At 39.5% G+C, this 20,598-nt stretch overlaps 1 protein-coding gene across 1 annotated transcript in view; it reads left to right on the plus strand.

Moving 5' to 3' along the window:
- The first annotated feature begins 7,379 nt into the window (after positions 1-7,379).
- The window catches only part of COL6A5 (collagen type VI alpha 5 chain), a 110,344-nt gene continuing 97,125 nt past the window's right edge, over positions 7,380-20,598 (plus strand). Inside the window, exon 1 of the mRNA XM_036030635.1 lies at positions 7,380-7,756. The gene's annotated coding sequence lies outside the window, so the exon portion shown is untranslated. The remainder of the gene's footprint in view (positions 7,757-20,598) is intronic.

Consider the following 20,598-nt stretch of genomic DNA (forward strand, 5'->3'; position numbering starts at 1 on the left):
TTTGTTCATCATCTACCCAATGCTGCACACCTAATGCTGCTGCATACCTAATGCTGCTACCCAATGTGGTATTAGACATAGGTGACATATCTAGTCTTCACAACAACCTGTAGCATAAACATCATTCATGAGTAGTAGATGGGGAATCTGAAACTTAGAGATTAAGTAACTTGCCCAAATCACACAGCTAATAAAAAACAGAGCTGGGTTTCAACCTAGGTTGATTACATTCCAAAGATTATATTCTCAGCCACAATGTTAAAGCACAGAAATATTTTATTTCTTTTTTTCTAATCCTCACCTGAGGGTGTTTTAAAATTGCTTTTAGAGAGAGAGGAAGGGAAAGAAAGAGAGGGAAGGAGCAGCATTGATGTGAGAGAGAAACATCAACTTGGTTGCCCTCCCATATGTGCCCCAACCGGGGATCAAACCCGTAACCTGATTATGTGCCCTGACTGGGAATTGAACCTACCACACCAGCCAGGGCTTATTTAATTCTTAGGACATTGTTGTGTGGCAAATACAATTTTCTCTCCACTCTTTTAAGTCATCGAAATTCACATTATGGTTCAGATGATGTTGCATTAACAGAAGTAGCACTTTCCCCTCAATGGCTTCGAAATATGTAATGGAATCGTTATTCATGTTCCAGATGGGCTTTAAAAAGATATTTTACCATGTTTTTAATACCTTTACAGTTAAAGCAGAGAAACGAAACTGAAATTAGCATTGGGCTGTTAGAAAGTCTCAGAGCTATTATCCTTGCAGGATAAATCAAGGGAACTCCTGTCTGAGGTTTTAGGCTTCTGCCCACCCTGGGGGCTCTCTTGTTATCTTCACACTCACTTTCCCATCCAGGATACATGACGTTTTTTCTCATATTTTTTGAATATCTGAGCTTTTCTTAACCACTTAGGAAGGTGCTCGGGGGAGGTGAGTTGACATTTTTTCACCAGGAACTCTTGGGATTTCTCCTTCTAATTGTTATTCTCAGAGATGAAGTGTTTCTCCTAATGAGACATGGCTCCCCAGTGTTCCAGAGGTAGACTCGGGACACTTGAAGACCCATTTCTCACACTCTTCTTAAGCTTTTATTGATTCTACTGCCCTCAACCCTCCTGCCCCTGACTGCTGGCTTTGTTTTCCGCTGCGATGCAGTAACATGAAACAAATCTTGATTACAGTGTGCTTGTCAGCTGTTGAGTCCCCCACCCCAAAGACCACCAGAAAAACCTGTTGACCAATCAAAGCTAATTAATCAGATTTATTACAGTAATGATGAATACCGTATTGACAGTCTTAGTAGTATCTCAGAAGGGAAGTCAGGGTGGAATGTTGATGGTTTTTAGGTCCTGGGCTGGGTGAATTGCAGGTAGATTTGCCAATCAGAGAACTTGTTAGGCTTGGCAGAATTTATGATGTAGTAGCTTTGGATTGCTGAACAGTGGGAGATGAAAGAGTCGAAGTAGGTCTTGTTGAGCAAGTTGGTTAGTACTGATAAGTAGGCTGTTTTGGTTAGTCAGTTTCAGCTTTTAGGAGCAAGTAGCTAAGTCATTTTTGCTTGTTCTCTGTATGGCTAACATTAAGAAAGGAAAGTATAGCAGACTCCAATATTGTTTAATACCGGGAGAGGAAAGTGTGTTGGCTTTAGTTAACAATGTTACATTTTACATATTAATTTTTTGACCTACTGCTGTACAGGCATGCCATGCATAATTGAGTTACTTGGTGAGAGAAGTGTTTCCTTTCCCCCCCTTCTTTTGATAATTCTGATTGCATCAAGGAGAAAGTCTATCATGTTCATTTAAATCATCTCCCATCCAAAATCATCTTGCATATTTCTGCTAGTATGTGTTTCACCTTTGGAAATACCATCAATTTTTCCCAGTGGGAACTAGGGAGTGCAGAGTGGAGCACAATTTAATGTTGCTCGCTCTAATGTAGTGATAGTCAACTTTTCTCATCCCATAGTATGTGTAAACTAACTACTAAAATTCTGCAGCACGCCAAAAAATATATTTTTTGCCAACCTGACAGAAGATAGGTACAATTTTGATTCATTCATACTGGATAGCTATTGTTGTGTTGGCTGTTGTCATTTTTTTTTCTTTGACAGTCTAAGGGAAAAGAGGTCAGTGCCCCTGACTAAATAGTCAGGTATTGCAGATTCTAAAAACTTTTGCAGCATACCAATTACAAATTGCTGCTCTAATGTTATCTCCTTATTTAAAACAGTTGCAGAAAACCCAGGCTGTAGGAGCTGGGCTAGAGAAAAGCAAATATAACTAGTAGTGAATTCTGGGAGAACAAGAGCCACAATTTTGAAATTCTGGATTTCTTTTCTTTTATTCAATACCTTTTCCTTTTCTAGAAAAAAATGGCAAGTGAAGTCAAAGTCAGATAAGTGTGATGAAATTCAATCAGGTTATTTTCTGTGTTAGGAAATTGAAAACCTGGTAATTTTAGTGCCTGAATTCCTTCAAATGTTGAGCTTAAAACTGCTACTTTTGGAAACATACTAAATTAGATTAATAGATCCTTATTAGAATAAGTGTACTTTTCAATGAAGGATAAATTTTACATTATAATATCTTAAGGGGAAAAAAACCTGTTTCAAATTTATAAGCAGAAGATAGGAAAAGGAAATATTGAATTCTGTGGAAAAGATCGTAAATTCCCAAAACCACTCTTTCATTGTATTGTGATTGTGAAACCTAAATTGTAATTGTGTTACAAGTATAATAATCTCTACCATAATGTTTTCCAGAAAAGTTACTCAAAGAAGCCAACTTCCATTTGACCCCAATGGCCTTCTGACTGCTACTTCATTAAATTGTGAGGAAAGAGCCCCACCCTTCTCCTGAAGTGCATTAGGTCTCCTTCCTTCCCTTGGGGGAAGGAATTTTACTCTGAGTTGGGGAAGAATGTTTCAATTAATAAATCTTTGCACAGCGTGCTATTTGGACACAGTATGAATAAACTTTCCCCTGAGGCCAAGCACAGAAGTGAACTGAAGTTATGTTCTGTGCCCAAGACTCCAGCTTCCCGAACTTCTGGCTGTCGGCATCACTCAGTATGTCGTCTGATGGTCAATGGCACATTTTCCATGAAAAGCCTGGACAGGATCTGAGACTCACTGATAGTACAAGATGAGTCTTGGGTGGGTGGGAGTGCATCTCAACCAGGGAAACCATTCTTTGGCACCTTGAGGTTTTTTTTTCAAGGTATAAATATATCACATTATGTTTATGGGTATCTATCACAAATATATGAATTGTGTCAATTTTTACAATGAAATTCTAATAAAAATTCCAGCACAGCTGATTTTAGAATTTATATGAAAGAGATAGTAGCCAAGAATAGCCAAGATAATTCTTATGGAGAAGAACTTCATAGAAGGACTCACTTCACCAGGTGTCAAGACTTATTATGAAGGTACAGAAATTAAGACAATGGGACATTCGGACAATATTAGATGAATGAATTACAGAACCTAGAATCATACCCACACAAATGTGGAAATCTTTTCTTTGACAGGGGTGGTATTACAAATCAATGGAGAATAATTAAAATATTCAAAAAATGGTCCTAGGAAAAGATATGCATATAGAGGAAAATGGAAAATAGATCCCTATGTCATACCATAGCAAAAATCAATCACACATAAATTAAGCATTTGAAAGTGAAATACAAATTCTTAAACTTATTAGAAGAAACTAGAGAAGAATATCTTTATTACCCCACAGGTAGGAAAGGAAGCTCTTAAATAAGTTATAAAGAACACAAGACATAGAAAGATTAATATATTTTACTATATAGAAATTCCGAATATTAACCATCAAGTGCATTATTTTTTTTCCATTTTCTTCTTTTAACTACCTAATGAGTTCTAGGCCCATGGTAGGCACTGGGGATTGAATAGTGAAGAAAACAGTGTGGGGAGCAAAAGATATATTTGGTAAGTTTCAGTAGTGCAGTGTTAAAGGTGGACGGCAGAGGGCCTTCACTTGCCTGGAGCACCAGGAAAGGCTTGTGGATAGAAAGGACTGAGAAGGACTGAGCAGGACTGAGAAAGAGGGAGCTACGGGCATTGAAGCAGGAGGAACAGAATGCTCCCCGCCAAGGGGAGAGAAAACTCACAGGTTCTGACACTCTACGATATGGCCAATGAGTTTGAAGTGAGGAGAGCTAAGGGGTGGATGGCACAGAATGAAAGAGAAGTGGCAAGGCCAGATCATGCAGAGACTTGGGGCCATGGATAACATTTTGAATTTCACTTAAGAACCACAGGAGCCACTTAAGAAAAAATTAGGACATTGGTGATCACACTGGCATTGTCAAAGAGCAAACAGAGAAAGCAAGGGTGGATATGAAAAAAGCACACATCCCTTCCCCTTAGATGCTATTTCTCAATTGTGTTTTAGAAACTAGGGCAGTAAGGAAGCTTTAAAAAGAACAACATATCACATAAACAACATAATAGTATTGTTAATGACTAATAATAATAATTAATCATCACAATAATAGTTAATATTTCCAGAATACTTAACCCAGACCAGAAGTAGTTCTAAAGACTTTACATATATTAATTCTTTTAATTATTTTATGAAGTGGGTATTATCCTGGTTTTTGTTACAGAAGGAAGTTCATTAGCTTGCCCAAGGTTACCCAAGAGCTTGGAATCGAATCTGGGTATTTTGGTTGTAGAGTCCATGCTCTTAACCACTACACAATTTTGGCCAGAAATTAGGAGAAATAATAGAGCAACTGTTTGTATGCACTCTACTGAAAATTGCTTTCAAACTAAGACCGAATGGACATACAGTGCTGCTTCTGGTATAACCACAGAGGTCGGTTATGGGCATGACGGGGCCAAGTGCTTGCCTAGCCAGAATGGCTGACCTAGCACTGAGATGCTCCCAAAATCGATGAACAGTCTCATTAGTGTACTCAAATAAAATCTGAGGCACACTTGGGCAGAAGTTCTGTTCGTGAGCCTAGTTACAACTAAGAAAATCAAATTTATCATCTTCGCTTGACTGTACCAAATGCTGCTCTGGCCTAGAATGTTGCCCATCCACTTCCTTCAGCAACTGAGGCGATGCTGAGATTGTGTGGATAATTTCCACGACAGCCATGCTTTAGATGTGAACCAAATTGCACACCTGCAAATGCAGTAGTACCCAGGTGTGCACATATTTACTCACAGAAATGCTCACGTTCCTGTGAACAAGATTGCCCTATGGCTTGGGAAGACCTTGCCCTTCCAGAGTCCTATCGCAAGCCACCTCTCAGGAACAGTTAGGGTCTGTGTTCATAGCCACTGCCACAGTCCACAGACCTGCTGGGCATCTGCACAGGATCTGTGAGGTTACAGGAGACTAGGAGGGTTTGTTGTGAGGAACTGTAGACTGAGGTGGCTGCAGGAGGAGAAAGCACATTGTAAATGTGGAAGTGGGGGGCACTTGTGGTGGCTGTTGTTTCAACGTGTTCCTTGATAGCACTGCTCCTTTTCATTCACTGTTACTTTTTACTTCTCTCTATCCATGGTTAGCTGGGTTGCAGCCAGGAGTCCTTTCTATGAACTGCCTCTGATTGGCATTGGCTCAGATGTCCTTTGTCTGTTGAGATTCCAACTAGATGTGATTTCTGATGGGAGGCCAATGGTTTAGATGTGGATGGCCAGGAAAAACAATTACAAACATGGTTGGCAACACTGGTTCATTCCTCTGCATGGGGCTGTGAGCACACAGGTGTGCACACTGCACACTGCCTTTCTCTGAATGCCCTATAGTACCTATTATAGAAGTGTGATCACTGCTTCTATTTTGACTAGGACTTTCCACTTAGCCATTTCACTCAGTCCAATAAGCAGTCATCTCAGCTGTGACAAATAAAGCATCACATTATCACATTGCCTTCCAAAGAAGCCACTGTTTACTCCTAGGAATGAAGCAAGCAAGTCACTGATGCCCAGCAATAGGTCTCTCACAGCTGAATCGCATCAACAAGAACTCAGCCTGAGAAATTTTTCGTTTCCAGTAGGCCTGCTCTTTGTACTCACAGGCTCTATCTATGCTCCAGAGGCTAGGGGCAGAAAGGCACCCAGTACTTCCAGGAAGGAACTGCATTGTCTGGCTTTGGGGCAAGAGCTGGTGGAACAGCTTTCTCCTAGATAAAAAGCTTGAGTTGATGATGATGATGATGATAGTGATCATGTCCCAGAAACAGCACTACGTGGTCTTATACAAAGAGCACAGCCTCCCATCTTCTCCCTCCCCCTATACCATGCTGCTTCCATTGGGTTGAATTTATGTTTCTTATTCCATCTCTTTGGGGACTGTTGAGGGGGGTCATGTTTGACAGCTAGAATTGGCCTGGAGGATGCTGCCAGGGGCAGTGAATACTCATCTCCCTACACAAAAGAGAAACCTTGTGAGAGAGGAGCCAGGTTTTAGGGCTCTGGTTCAGGCCGAGACCACCTCACAGAATTGAACATAACTGTGTTCTATTCTACGCAGCAAATAAAATAGTGGGTTCCAGACGTCCAGAACACTTTGGCTTAGAGCAAATACACTTGTCTTCTGAGGAAAATCATTTCCCCCTTAATTTAAAAAAAACACACACACAAAAGAAGGGTTTTTTTTTTTACACATTTGTGTGTTCCTTGTGAAAAAACAATAATGAAAGGCAGAAGTCCTGACCGCCTCATTCAACTTCTCTCCATCCTTCCAACCCTATTCCTTCTGAAAGAAACATGGAAACTTTCTAATTACCTCGGGGAGCAGCCCCTGAATCAAGAGGCTTGGTGCCTGAGAAGTCCTTGCTGAGCAAGGGGGAGCCCTACGACATTTCTTAGTGGTCTTTTAATAAACTTTCACGAGCGTAAGCAACTGTAGCTGGTCTCCTCGTGGCCAGTCCGATGAAGCCGGCAGACTGATTTCAATGGCACAAGCCGGGACCACATTTACTCATAAAACCTCAACTGTGAGACATGTTCATGAGAAACAAACACGCCAACAAGCAAACAAAAAACAAGCCTTTCATCTAAGAACAGACAATGCTTTCCAAGTTTTTCTTGCGATCTCTGCTAAATCCTTATGTTCATTTCTGTTGCCCGCTCCATCTCCCAACCTGGCCCGTCTTGGAAGCTGCCGGAGAGAACTGCTGCCGCCCTGAGCAGGGGTGCTCACTCCCTCTCCTTCCAACCCCGGCTTCTCCCGACCTTGCTCCTGTGGGAATTTTCTCTGGTTCTCTGCAGGCTGGCTCTCAGGAAACCTCCGAGTAAATAGCGAGACCTCAGCCCAAGCAGCAGCAGTGACCTCAGCTCCGTGTCTGGCAGATAAAGGCTGCCCCCGGTTTCTGAAGAACTCTGCGGTATCAAGTTCTTTTGGCAGCCCGCGGCTTCCCTCAAACGGCCGCAAGCCGCTGTGGACAAAGCCAACAGGCAGCTGGAGCGTCTTTGCACACTCACTGGAAAACTCTCAAAGGGTTAAAAGGTCCAGCCCGCAAGGGAGAGCCAGGGCAAGGTCAAGGGTCAGTGCCGGCTTTAAAGAGCGGCTCCGCAAAGGCGGCGTGTGCTCGGTACTCACGTGCCGCTGTGCAGCGTGGACCCCGGGTTCCCGGGCGCTCCCTGCTGCCTGCTGCGCCCTGGGCGCGGAGAGGTTTACAGCACCCAGGCGAGCTGTGCAGCCCTCTGGAGAGCTGGGGGCCGCCTCTGGGGTTCTGAGTATCCCCAGACACTGGGGAGAGTTCGGTGAGTGTGGGGAGCGGGGGCTGGGGGCCTCAGGTGAACGGAGAAGGGCGCTGAGGACAGGTATGCAGGTGTGCTTCTGCCGTATCCCTTTCGGTGATTTTGCACCTGCATAAAATCCCGGACTGTAGAGAGTTTTGCCAGTTGTGAGACTAGGTTTTTAAAGGATAGACTTAAAGTTGGAAAGTACTGTAGAGCAGTGCTGTTCAAAGTGGGATCTAAGGACTAGTGGCATCTCTATCCCCTGGGACCTTGTTAGACATGCAAATCCATATGCCCCATCCTAGACATGCTGAAACAGAATCTCTGGGTATGGAGCCCAGGAATGTGTTTTAATGAACACTCCGGAAGATTCTCCTGCAGCTAAAGTTTGGTAACCACTGACTTAATTAGAGGCTAATTAGGCTAACACTTGGGCCCATCCCTCAACCCATGCAGGAAACCTCAAATAAACAGCAATGGGTGCACAGACAGTGAGCAAAAGGCATTAGACTTTGGGGTCTGTTCTGAGATAATAAAAGCTTAGAGATGCCCGTGGCTTGTGGAAATTGCTATTCTGTTTCTAACTATGAACTGCGATTTTGAAATGTCCTCAAAAACAGCACTCATGGCTTCAACAAACATTTCTGAGGTTCTGCTATGTAGAAAGCTCCAAGTAAGGTTCTTTCAAAGTGAAGGAGGGAGTTATGTACTCTTAAATCTCCAAGCTAGTGGCATATTTTTTTCTTTAATTAGGATCTTTGTAACTTGGTGTAGTTAACTCAGAATGTCAGATGTGATATTTTGGAAGAGATGTATTTATTTTGTGAGCTCTGAACAAAATTCCTTGAGAAAAATTCACATTGGCAAGATATATATATTTTTATCTTTGTATTGATGTTTACATGATGCATTTTACAAGTATAATAAAAGGGATCTTGAGATTTCGTATTAATCATAGTGACAGACCATTTGTCACCTTCCCTGAAGAGTTCATTGCCAGAGTTGAACCTCATACAAACTCTGAGAAGGTATCAGTTGCTACAGACCCAAATTATGCTGGTCATTCCCTGTTCTCCAAGGTTCTGAACGATTCTTGCAACTGAGGCAGGCTCTTCACTGCTGGGAGTAACTTACTCATGAAATATTTGATGATGAAGGTTCTATGACTGGCTTGCTGTCGGTTGTGTCGTTTTGGTTATTCTCCTTTGGTGGCTTATCTTAAATATTAAATCTAAATCCACTGTTGAATCTTCTGAGACTCTGGAGCAAATCTTTGCAGGTATTTCTCGGTTTTCTCCTCTCTTCAGTGAGCGGAGGCAGGATGCATGATTTTGATGTGACACCTGCTAGCATTATTCCAACGTTTCTACCCAGAATTCCCTACCTGCTGTATGGTTACAGTGATGAATCTTTATTAACATGTTAAAGGAGAAAAAATCCTTAATAAAGTGATCATATATTTAACTATGTATGCATGTGTTAAGTTAAAACATCTAAAAGGTTTTGTTCACAGATTTTGACCGCTAACTTCTGTTTGAAAACAACTTTGGAAATGTTGGTAAAATTGACAGGAATGTCATGCACCTTTGAAAATAAAGTTTGCTGCTGCAGATAGTCCCTATCCTGACTCACAGCTGCACACAGATCTTGTTCATGAGCAATGAAAGTACATGTATATACTCAGCATTCTTCTATAGTGAAGTATAAGGTTTACAAATATGTCTTGTTTTTATGGTTATTTTTTGTTGCATTATGGCCTCCTTCAAGTTCAAATCACTTTCCAAATGGAATGATTTTTAACTCTGTAATGTTTACCCAGAACTCGCTTGCTCTGACAGTGGAGAATAGAAATTCACCGAAGATGTGACCCTTTCTTGGCATTACAATTTGCTTTAAGGACGCCCCTGTCAATCTTGTAAGATCTCAGATCCAGGTCCTCTCCAAGCAGGTACAGAATAGGAGGAGGTGGGCACTGGCCAAAGCAGGGACCTGACATACAATGAAATGCATGCCTACCTTATAAGGAAGGGCTAGCTGGTGGAGCATTGGCATTTACCTACATTTTTGTCACCTCTGTCAGCCCTCAGTACCCTGTGGTACTGCCTTACATTCCTCTGACCTGTTTCAATTCTGATCCTTCAAGCCACTTTTTGGGGGCTACTGTCATTCAATACTTGGTCTCTGAGAGGCCACTGTAAAATTCCACATTACTTGATGGGCCTGGGTGACACTTTGAGATGCCTCCCTTAGCATGATTAACTAGTAATTATCTCGGAAGATAATAAGACACACGAAGAGAGCAGAATAATGGGATGAAAGCTTTATAAGGCAGTAGTACAGTGGAAATAACATCAATTTTGCAGTAAAGAGACTGCAAGCTCTTGGGCAAGCTATGCTACCTCTCTGAGCCTCAGTTTCTTCATCAGTAGTATGACATAAAAAGACTTACTTTTTTTGCTGGATCATCCACCTTCTGAGTATATTTCATTGGCCAACCTTAGCTACAAAGAAAGTTTGGAGATGCGTTTTCATAGCTGATCACATTGCCCCATCCATCAATATAAAGGTTCTATTAATTTTTTAAAAAGAGGGAATATCGGGTAATAGATGAGTAACTGGAAGTCTCTGTAATATGAATGAAGAACAAGAATGGTTCTTTGGAGAATGGCAGGTGACAATGATTGTGGTGGGTAATGGTGTGTATGTGTGTGTGCATTGGGTAATAGAAAATGGTAGAGAAAATGTGACAATCACGAGTTTCTGGGCAACTGGATGGCTTGAGGATATTCAAGTCAAGCAGATAGGCTCCTGAAATAGACAGATACCTGGCTGCGAAATTGTAGTAATAACTGCATCTCTGTCTAGGTCTTGAAGCACTTTGTATACACAGTTATATTTAAATATGACACTAATTCTGAGAGGTAAAAAAAAGATGTATTTATTACCACTTCATTGATGAGAAAGTTGAAGCTCAGAATTATTGAACCCTTGCCCAAGAGTACAAGCCCTGTTAGTACTGAGCTACCCTAGACCTTAGCTTTCCTGACACCCAGCCAATGGCCTTCATGGATCAGGGGAAGGTTGAAGAAGAAATGAAAGGATAAAGATAACTTTGCATACTTTATCTTAACCATTGCAATTATGTAAGAAACATAATTTGGAAAGAGGGAAATAACAATCAAATTTTGCAAACTGTATTATGACTTAAGAGCCACCTACCTGGATTTACGTCAGCACGTTATCACTTACTAGCTTGTGTGAACTTGGGTAAGATACTCAACGTTACTTTTTTCTTCTATGTCATGGGCTAGTAGTACTCACCTCATAGAGACTTTTTAAAGATAAAGAACAAGGAATAGTGGTGGGCACATAATAAGAATTATGTAAGCGTTTGTTGTTTCAGATAGGCCATAGCTAAAAGAAACAATTGAAAATGCAGTTGAAATCGCTGACTGCAAAATAAATCCAGAAAAAAACAATAGCTTTTCTATAAAGTAGTAACAAGCAGCTAAAAGTATAATGAAAGGAAAATGTCATTCTCGATAGCAATAAAGTACAAAATAGCTGAAAACTGTAAATGTGAAATGTGTAGAACCAACTTCTGCTGCATAGCGGTGCCTGAACGTTGTTCTCCCCACTGCCCCAAACACACATTCAACAGCTGCACAGAAAACCCAAGCACCATTATAGCTCTTATGCAAAAAATACTTTCAATAAAAAGGGAAACATTTGTTGAATACTAGAGGTTAAGAATTATTCCAGGAAGCAGAAAAAATTACACTAAATTCTAAAGCATTAGAGAACACATGTTTTATAAAGCAAGGCTCAAAGAAATGCAAGGGATAATGAAAGACAAAGCCAATGAAAACTCAGAAGAAAAATAAAGATTTTAGAAAATGAAAACCCAAATTAAAAGCAGCTGGTTACAAGTCAACCTTGTAGAAAATTGAGTTTTGACTTAGAGGACAGCTTTGGAAAAAAAGTTCATAGAATGCAGAAGATAAGGACAAAGAGACAAAAATGGTTAGGGAGAATAGTAGTGATGGAACACAGAAAAGACGTAGGACTAGGTGGACTCTGGGAAAAGAAAAGAACATAAGGAATGAATAATGTGGTATTTCTTTGACCTCAAATTATTATTAATTTCAAGATTGCACCACTGATTTAAAAATATCTCTTCAGGAATAAATAGGCATGATAATAAATATATTAAATGCATGTGTCACTTACAAGACATTTGTTAGTTTGAGAAAGATTAAAATATGAAAAAGAAATATTTTAGTAGAAGAAATGTAGAACTAAATGAAAAACTTTCCAAAGTAAAAGAACATCAGAATTGGCAGATCAAAAGTCTCATCATGTTTCAGAAACAAAAACAAAAAAATAAATGAAGAGTAACACGGTGTTATTTAAGAACAAAAGATAAACTATTGAGGCAGAAAAATAAGAAATTAATTAGGCTGGCCATGCACATTAGCTCAGCAACATCAGATTCCAAAAGACAATGATAAAGGACTTAGAGGGAAAATGAAAGGAACGAGCCCCGGCTGGTGTGGCTCAGTGGATTGAGTGCTGGCCTGTGAACCAAAGGGTCCCTTCCCAGTCAGGGCACATGCCTGGGTTGCATACCAGGTCCTCATGGTTTGGGGCACATGAGAGGCAACCGCACATTAATGTTTCTCTCCCTCTCTCACTCCTTTCCCTTCTCTATAAAAATAAATAAATAAAATCTTTTAAAAAATTAAAAAGAAAATGAAAGGAACAAGACCCAAGAATTTTATAGCCACATTCTATATATGGCTTGTGTTATATTTCTATTAGGCAGCATTGATTTAGATTGCTCTAGATGTCAAGTTGAAAAGTATCAGAAAGACATTTTCAGTTATGCCAGAGCACAGTAAATATAGCCTAATCTATTGCCACCTAAGTATTTTCAGAGGACCAGCATCTTCTAGGAGCTTGTTAAAATGCAGAAACTCAGGAGCCATTGCAGAGCAATGTATCAGAGCCTGCATTTTAACAAGATGCCCAGGTAATTTTTGTGCATATTAAAGCTTGAGAAACACTCTCTTAATTTACCACTTCCTAAAAGTCATCCAGCCCAGGGCTTTCTAACTGGTGTATATTTCATGGACCATAGATGTGCTGAGACATTGATCTTCTTAGCCTGAGCTGTAGGGTGGAAGACCTTGGGCTGAAGAGCTAAAAAACATCGCCACTTTCTGTGCGTACACTGATCTATAGTTTTGCTGTGCAGCGTGGTAGCCACTCACCATCTGTGGCTATTGAGCAACTAAAATGTGACGAGTCTGAGTTGAAATGTGCTATAGGAGTAAAATATATACCAGCTTTTAAGAACTTAGTAAGAAAGAAGAATGCAAAATATCTTAATTTTTTTAATTGGTTACACATTGAAATTATAACATTTTGTATATATTGAGTTAAGTAAAATGTATTATTTAATTTCATCTATTTCTTTGCTAATGTGGCCACTAAAACTTTTCAAATTACATATGTGTTTTGCATTCTATTTCTATTGGACAGTGCTGATCTGGTTGCTTTAGATGGCAAAAGAAAGAATGACAATAAAGAACCTAAGAATGTATATGGACTTATAGGGCACATTAATTCCATAAACTTAAAGAATTCTACAGTTCTTCAAAGTTAGAAATAAAATATAAATAGCTGTGGTACTTTGGTCACAAAGCAAGAAAAGTGTATTCTTGAGAAAAAAACCCCATAGAATAAAACATGTAAAGTTTATAAGATAATTTTATCATAATAGATTGGGAGGCTTCCCTTGCCCCTATAAAACGCAAACAAAAAAATTAAAGAAGAGGAACGAAATGTAAGCAGACTAATTTTCTTATCTTTCATATGTGGGGGTCATAAATACCATTGTTTTATTTCTACAGTTGATGTATTTAGAAATTTAAAATATTTTATTTACAAATAATTTTATTTAGTTTGCTCTAAGTACAAATCTGGTATATATTATTCCAAATTAATGATTACTGAAAAATAAATAAAAATAAAAGAAAATAGATGACAAGCCAAAAAAGTTAAACAAACGAAAAAACAGGGAAAAGTAAAGGATAATAATATAAAATAAAAATGACACAGGGAAACCCAAACATATATTGTATAATATAAAATGAAGTGTTTTAACTCTCCTCTTTTAAAAAAAAGAGTTACAGATTGACTCAAAAGGCTGAATCCAGCCAAATGTTCTATACCAGAGATACATTTAAAATAAAGAAATTTAATAGTTGTCCTTAATGATTCGCTATCCAAGAGAAAGCAGGGATCACAATGTTACATCAGATAATGTTGTGATCAATAAAATATATTAAGTGGAACATTGTGCATGCTTTTCTACCTCCTTCTCTTCCTTCCTAATTTTTTTTAACCAATATATATTATGTTAGCTATTGACCAGGCACCAGTAAAGGCTGGGAGAGACAACATTGAGCCAAGGCAGATGGCCTTCTCTGATGGAGCTTATGACCCAGAGGCAGCCCAAACTATAGTCAAAGGTCACGTAATAATGGTAAACAAATGACGAGTATAGTCCATGATGAAGATACAACTGTCATTAACCTTATGAAATAACTGGCATGGTGTAGAAAAATATAAAGCAAAAACTGTAGGAAATAAGGGAGAGTTGATAAAAATACAGTGTAGGGGAAATGTCGATGCACTTAGATCAGTCCTTGAGAGATTTGATAGGTAAAAATAAATACTGATGACCCAATAGATAAATAAAGAACTCTATGTTATCTGTAAAAAAAAGTATCTCCAAATAATATACCCTTCCCCAGACATCAGTTGTGAATAAGCATCTGCTCAGTGTGGCAGGAACGTAAGTGGCCTCAGGAATAATCCAGCAGGTGACAGTGCTGAGAGCATTGTTCCTGGAGTCTAATACCTGTTGTTCATAATTCTGCTGTTCAAGTTTTAAGAAAAGAATAATAGCTTACAAGTTTGGCATATAATTTTGGATTTATTCTTGGATTCCCTCAAATTTGCACTGTGATGGGGCTGTTTTAGCTTTGTCCTCAGTTTTAATGTATTTTAATTTTAATATTCAGACAGTTGGCTAATATAACGATTCATTGATCCATAGGAAAACTTCTAGAAGAATATATGTAAACAAACTGGTATGAGTTTTATCTCTAGGGAATGAGTCCCATACAGGGTCTGGCACAAACAACGCCTGTTTTAATTACAAAATCATAAGCATGTAATTCTGTAACATGACAATATGGCACTCAAGCACATCATGTGACATTTTAGGTGAATGTTCAAATTGCCGTCCATCTCATGTGAGGCATTCACATACCCTACCAACCACACCCAAGCAAGCCTTACCTCTGCCAGACACTGTGTATTGGTTGATGTACCAACGTGGAGGTATGGTGGAAGGAGTTCATGCAACTGGGAAGGAATAGACTGTTAATGACATTGATTAGAATTGCCAGTTTATTGGGGTAATAAAAAACAGGTCAAGTTGGTTTTATTACTGTGTTTAAAGTCCTTATGAACCTCTTCATGCCTAACTCTTGTCCATCTACTCCCACCACCTTCCCTGGTACACCACTCTATGACTGCATAATATATCATTCAAACTGGGTACTTAAAGATTATACATTTATTGAGGTATAATTTATATGCAGTATAATGCATCCATTTTAAGTGTACTTAGGAGTCGTTTTGGCAAATGTGTTCTTCCATGTAAACATAATCAATCTACAGAGTATTTCCATCATCCTTAAAAGGTCCCTAATGCCCAATCTAAGGGCATGTTTCTAGGTTCACAGCAAAATTGAGCAGGAGGTCATTCCCATATGCTTCCTGCCCCCCCCCCACACACATACAGCTTCCACCACTCTCTACATCCCCCACCAAAGTGATACATTGGTTACAGTTGGTCAACATACACTGACATATAATTATTATGCAAAGTCCATTGGGCACATAGGGTTCACGCTCTGGGGTGTGCTTTCTGTGGGTTTGACAAAGGTGTCATGTAGAACAGTTTCACTGCCTTAAAATCCTCTGTGCTCCGCCTATTCATTTCTCTTCCCCCACAAACTTTGGTGCCTGCTGTTCTCTTTATTATTTATACAATTTCCTTTGCCAGAATTTCATATAATTGTAATCATACAGTATGTAGCCTTTTCAAATGGGCTTCTTTCACTTATTAATATGCATTTAAGTTTCCTCCATGATGTTTCCAATTTGGCTTGATAGCTCATTTCTTTTTAGTTCGGAATAATATGCCATTGTCTAGCTGTACCACAGTTTATTTATCCATTCACCAACTGGAGGACGTCTTGGTTGCTTCAAAGTTTGGTAATTATGAGTAAAGCTGCCATAAATATCTGTGTGCAGGTGTGTGTGTGTGTGTGTGTGTGTGTGTGTTGACATACGTTTTCAACTCATTTAGGTAAATACTAAAGTGCACGATTGCTGGATTGTATGGTAACAGTATGTATTGTTTTGTAAGAAACTGCCCAACTGTCTTCAAAAATGGCTATACCGTTTTGCATTCCCACCGGCAATGAATGAGAGCACCTATTGCTTCATATCTTGGCCAGCGTTTTGATTGTCAGTGTTTCGGATTTTCACCTTTCCAATAGATGTGCAGTGGTAGCTCATTGTTTTAATCTGCAGTTCCTTGAGAACACATGATGTGGAGTATTTTTCATATGCTTATTTTCCTTCTCATACATCTCCTTTGATAAGGTGTTTGTTTAGACTTTTGGCCCATTTTTAAATTGGGTTATTCATTTTCTTATTGTGGAGTTTTAAGAGTTTGTTGTATGTATTGGATAACAGTCCTTTAGCAGGTATATCTTTTGCAAATATTTTTTCCCAGCCTGTGGCTTGTCTTTTCATCCTCTTGACAGTGTCTTTAGCAGAACAGAAGTTTTAAGTTTAATGAAGTACAGTTTATCCATTATTTCTTTTATGTACTTTGCCTTTACTGTTCCATCTAAAAAGGCATTGTGAAACCCAAGGTTATATAGATTTTTTTCTGTTACCTTCCAGGAGTTTCATAGTTTTACATTTCACATTTAGGGGTGTGATCCATTTTGATTTAATTTTAGCAAAAGGGTATAAGATCTGTGTCTAGATTCACTTTTTCTTTTTCTTTGTTGCATGTGGATGTCAAACTGTTCCAGCACAACTTGTTGAAAGGACTATTATTTCTCCATTATATTGCCCTTGCTCCTTTGTCAAAGATTGGTTGACTCTATTCGTGTGGGTATACTTTCCTATTCTGTTGCATTGATCTATTTGCTTACCCTTTCATCAGTACTACACTGTCATGATTATTATAGTTCTATAGGAAGTCTTGAAGTCAGGAATGTCAGGGCTCTGACTTGGCTCCTCACCTTCAGTATTGTGTTATCTATTCTGGGCCCTTTGCCTCTCTGTACGCATTTTATAATCAGCTTTTCAATACCCACAGGTAACTTGCTGGAATTTTTATTGGGTTGTGTTGGATCTCTACATGAAGTTGGAAGAACTGACATTTTGACAGTATTGAGTCTTTCCCTTCCCCCAGTTTGGTTAGGCTCTGGTAAAAGAGTTTCACCTGAGGGCAGGTCTTGTTAAGAACAGAGTCTCTTTGGATTTCAAGAGGGTTCTTTTCTCCTCCCCCTACTGGAAACACTAGGGGCTTTTCTCAGATCTCTGCTGTGAAACCTGGGAAGGTAAAACTTACAAAAGTGTAGGTGCCACCCTATGCCCTATCACGGGGCCATGGCTTAGAGTTTTTAACTCTAAGATCTATCCACACCCAACATCCAGCAATTTTCAGTTACAGTTCATATTTTTCTGCCCAGCACTGGTTCCCACAGAGGTTTTTGCTCCTTTATATTGTGATTTTCCATGTCTGCAGGTCTGTCTCCAATTTTGGGACAGTAGTTTAGCCTGTGGCCTCACTCCTGATGGACATAAGAAGAGCTGATGATTTTCAGTTTCTTCCACTTTTTACATGCTGTTAGGAGGACAGAGGAAGTCAAGGAGCTACTTCCAAGCTCCTTACATGCCAGACCAGAAACTGGAAGTCCTAGGACAGTGTTAAGAGAGAAAAAAGGTACTGTTAATCATTACACTGGGACAAAAGTCATATAGTGGCATTGTCCTGGGAAACCACATCCTATATTTGAGATGTTTTTTCTCCTCAATTTTATTTTGCTTTACTCAGGAAAATGTAATTTTTTATTTAAGAATAAACTAAAAATATCCTTAATGCTGCATCCTAGAAATAAACACACTTGACAGTTTTTAAAAATTGGAATCATACTTTATATACTCAACTGTATATTTACCCCCTGAGTTACTGTATGCATTTAACTAAATTTAGCAAGCATTTACTGGCTTGGGATTTTATTTAGGAGAATCCTAAATAGAAGAAAACATTGTCCATTCTCTTAAAACTCACTCTAAAGATGGATGACAAAACACATACACAGACATAAAAGAATACAGCTGAATAGAATATGTAACTCAGCTTAAAAAAATAATGGTATAGACTGAGTGCTGGGGGCAGATGGGAACATGGAAGGTGGGTGTGGCTACAGTAGTCAGGGAGTAGGCTGGGTGGGTCTTAAAGCATAGCTGGAATTTGAATTTGTTCATGCAGAGGGAAAAACAGTGTGGATACCGTGGTGTTCGGTCAGCTCCAGAGCGATAGAAACTTTGAGAGCTTTCCAGCGAGTTCTGGGAAATTGCAACAGGGAGGAACCATCATAGAAGCCCCACTCTTGGATTGCCCAGCAGGTCTGGTATTGAAGCACCATCAAAGGTGACCAAGTGTATACTAGACAGGACTCTTTCACATGGAAATTATCAAACTAGGTGAACACAAATAGATACCTAAAAAAGTCCAGGGATTGTTTTGACTGATCAAGATTTTGATGCCATCATACATCTCTCTCTTGATCTTAAGGTTCTCCTTCATGATGGCAAGATGACTCCAGAAACTGTAGGTTTTTGTGGAGCACAGATGGGGAGATGACTGGCCCTTTAGTTCTTACCGTCTTTCAGGACCTCTTGCTCCTTTGGCTGCAAAAGGAGAGAAAGAGAAATTAAACTTCATGCTTTTAGTGTGCTATTCATGCCATGTTTGATTTAGGATTTAGCAGTATAAACCTCCAATAAACTGTTTACATACTTATTTCCAATCCAGCAGGCTCAAGACTTAGCACCAGTGCCTTTGGTGTGTTATTATAACTTACTAAAAAATCACCATTTTCTTTTGGTGTTTGAACCTGTCAGAAGGTTGCAAGCTTTTTATTTCACTAAATTAAGCTTTTTTGTTTTCTTGTTTTACCAAGTCACTTTTAGAACTCATGCCTTATATTATATAAAACAGACCGCCCCATACCAAATGCAGTTTACCATTCGGAATGAACACAATTTGTCTTCACAGACATTTACAATCAGAGGAATATAATCAAAAGAAAGAAGATAATTAATCATTATCTCATTATTACTCTCTTATTTTGTCTCCTGGCAATGGCTGTGGAATTTTGTTCCCTGTCTCTGCGTGGCTGGCCTGCATGTGTTGAACATCCCACAGGAAATAGCAAGGCCAGCTGGTTGCTGCCCAGTATTCAGCATGCAGAGCCTTCTCTCCAGATGTGCACTTTGGCTGTTGATCCCCCCTGCAATGGGTTTGGGGTGCCCTTCCCTCATCAGGGATGATGCTAGCTTTGAATTCCAATCAGCCTCTGAGATTCTGAGCATTTGAAAATGTAAGAATGGGCAGCTTAGTTCACATGGCAGCTGCTTGATCTTGGAGCTTCTCTGTGCCCTAAGTCTGGTTTGGGGTATATATCCTCCAAAATGGCCCATTAACTTCCTGGACATATCACTTGTTCATGCCACTGTCTGCTTCAGGACCTTCCATCATTACATCAAGAGATGAGGGACTTTGGGGCTAGGAGGAAGCTTACAGATGTGTTTCAACCCTCTCATAAGTGCTAGCCCCTCCCACTCTGATGTCTTGGGACCACTACTTTCCAATCTTTTCTTCACTTTTTCTTTTTTTAAAATATTTTATTGATTATGCTATTACAGTTGTCCCATTTCACCCCCTTTACTCCCCTCCACCCTGCACACCCCCTCCCACCCACATTTCCCCCTTTAGTTCATGTCTATGTATCATACTTATAAGTTCTTTAGCTTCTACATTTCTCATACTATTCTTACCCTCCCCCTGTCTATTTTCTACCTACCATCTGTGATACTTATTCTCTATATCTTTCCCCCCCTCTCCTCCTTCCACTCCCCTGTTGCTAACCTTCCATGTGATCTCCATTTCTGTGGTTCTGTTCCTGTTCTAGTTGTTTGCTTAGTTTCTTTTTGTTTTAGGTGTGGTTGTTAATAATTGTAAGTTTGCTGTCATTTTACTATACATGTTTTTTGTCTTCTTTTTCTTAGATAAGTCCCTTTAGCATTTCATAAAATAAGGGCTTGGTGATGATGAACTATTTTAACTTGACCTTATCTGAGAAGCACTTTATCTCCTCTTCCATTCTAAATGAGAGCTTTGCTGGATAGAGCAATCTTGGATGTTTAATGGATGTTGCCTTTCATGACTTGGGATACTTCTTTCCAGCCCCTTCTTGCCTGTAAGGTCTCTTTCGAGAAATCAGCTGACAGTCTGATGGGAATTCCTTTGTAGGTTACTGTCTCCTTATCTCTTGCTACTTCTAGGATTCTCTCCTTCATTTTTACCTTGGCTAGTGTAATTATGATGTGCCTTGATGTGTTCCTCCTTGGGTCCAACTTCTTTGGGACTCTCTGAGCTTCCTGCACTTCCTGGAAGTCTATTTCCTTTGCCA

Source organism: Phyllostomus discolor, chromosome 7 (genome assembly GCF_004126475.2).
Source record: "Phyllostomus discolor isolate MPI-MPIP mPhyDis1 chromosome 7, mPhyDis1.pri.v3, whole genome shotgun sequence".
In the NCBI taxonomy this organism is placed as follows: domain Eukaryota; kingdom Metazoa; phylum Chordata; class Mammalia; order Chiroptera; family Phyllostomidae; genus Phyllostomus; species Phyllostomus discolor.